This window comes from Propithecus coquereli, unplaced genomic scaffold, assembly GCF_000956105.1.
Source record: "Propithecus coquereli isolate 6110/MARCELLA unplaced genomic scaffold, Pcoq_1.0 Scaffold831, whole genome shotgun sequence".
Lineage (NCBI taxonomy): Eukaryota > Metazoa > Chordata > Mammalia > Primates > Indriidae > Propithecus > Propithecus coquereli.
Genome location: NW_012154519.1, coordinates 62,104 through 64,333, shown reverse-complemented (window position 1 = coordinate 64,333; position 2,230 = coordinate 62,104).

The window sequence follows — 2,230 nt, the reverse complement described above, 5'->3', positions numbered from 1 at the left end:
GTGGTGATAGCCAGAATTAGGGGCAAGTGTGATTTTGTCTCTGATAGACTGGTGCAGGGTCATTGCACTGAGTGCGGTGGGGATTCCAACACATACTCGTGCATTGCAACAGCTGAGGTCATACACTAATGTGTTTAATTATCATTGAGTCAATTATGCATTTAAGTCGTATCTGTGTACATACTGTCAAGACCTCGGAGTCCCAAAGAATACTCCAGTGGAATTACTGGAATCCAAATATATTCCTCCCTTACTCACTGTGTAAACATAGCCACACCCTAATACCATAGTCACTGCCCTTGCAAAGACAGTGAGTCTTTCCCGCCCTGCTAATCTATTGCATGAGGAGCTTAAATGTGTTGGGCAGCACCACGTGTTCCTGAGATGGGCCACTGGGAATGATGCCAGGTAAAGTGAGGGGCTGGTGCTATTCCTACTCCTGCTCCTGTTCATTCCCATGAGATGTCTACAGGTTTACATACTGTCTGCATCCTGGGGGACTGTACAGTGCCCTACAGGAAGGAGAAATATGCACATATCAGTGGGAAGCCCCATTGCACTGGACGTGATGGCCATATACCTGCCACACCAAATTACTGACGCAGGTGAACCTCTCAGTCAGGCCGGCACCTGCCGGTGAACCCCATGCTGAGTGTCTTTTACTGGGAGTGGAGCCCTTGGCCCCAGGAAATGTCAAGCTGACACCATTAACTGAATGGGATGCATGATAATCACATGGCTAGTGGTCTTGAGTGAGGCCTTAGGTTTGGAAAGACACACACATGTGCTGGATTCTGTCAAGGTGAGTTGCTGTACCTCCCAGAGTCAAAGGTCTCAGTGAATTTGCCATCACATGACTCCTAGACTCAGTTAAGGAGCCCTGTTGAGGTCACTGCTGGTAACTTTTGTTCACAGACTTCAGATTAGGCAGAGGGAGGACCTCAGTCTGCCTTGGTGGGTGAAAGTACATGAAGTTGGGTGATGCGTGTCATCCAGCCACGCCACTGTGGCCACTTAGTTCATGGACCATCTGGGCAGTACTGGAGTCACTGGCTGCACAGGATGACTGTTGTCCACTGGCTAATTCCATGCACGTGACTGTCAGTGGAATTCCACAGGGAGAGCACTCTGAAGACGCCGAGATGCAATGCACAGGTCTTCTCGCCAAGGCCAGACGACACACTCATAACTAACCCACACACTGGTGACAGGTCCTGCCTGCAGGGAGAAAGAACTATGATGGTGAATTTTATTACCTGGTAACACGCTCCCAGTTTCACATGAACCCTTAAAATTAAACAAGAAATGTTCCACAGGTGGCCAAGGTCTCAACAGGGGCATAATCAAGGACACTCTCAGTGGTGCACACAGGCAGGGCCCACCTCCCACACAGGCTTCCATCCAATCACTGCACCAGGTCCTCTCACAGGGGACTGGGGAACAGTCTTGTGTGTGATTCTCTGTCGTACTGGCTGTGGGAGGTAAATTATGGTGTGATTTAAGTCTGTTATCTGCCATGAATTAATTTTTGTCAGTGGTGAGCAGAAGAATTATAGAAGGAAATATAGGAAAAGCTCTTCTACATGTAAGCTTATGCTGGGAGATAGCCACTCTCCCAGAAAAACAAGTCCCAAGGCTGGATCATTGCATTAGATTTGGAAATAATAGTAATAGAGAAATAATATAGATGGAGAAATAATTGAAACAGAGACAAACTGCAGCTTAAAGTGATAAGGGAGTCAGGCGTCCTCCAGCATTCCCGTGGGCTGAGGGGGCCTGAGTGAAATCCCACATCAGTACATATTGTTAAAGCAAATGTTGTCTTTTGTTAAAGAATGATGTGCACAGCCCATTATTTGAGGTTTCCAGGGGATCCTTACCTAATTCTGTCTAAAAGAATTGACGGTTACAAATTTTTCTGAGATAAACATTGTAAGGCCTAAGTTAGAGGCAGACGTAGCAGAGCATATAAATTAAAGATAAAATGTATAAAATGAGAATGCTGAGTCTGTGTACTACTCTAATCTACTTCTTCTAAACACAGAGACATGTAGTCAGGAGTAAAGCAGGAATAGCCTCGAAGTCTAGGATAGTTCCAGCTGCACGTTATCTGCTGGGCAGGCATTTTAATCAGCTTCTCGACCACAGACCCACACCAAGCTCTGCCTTACAAAAAAGCTCAGGGTGATGGCCGGCAGCAAAGAGGAATTTTTCCATGCAAACATAGTCT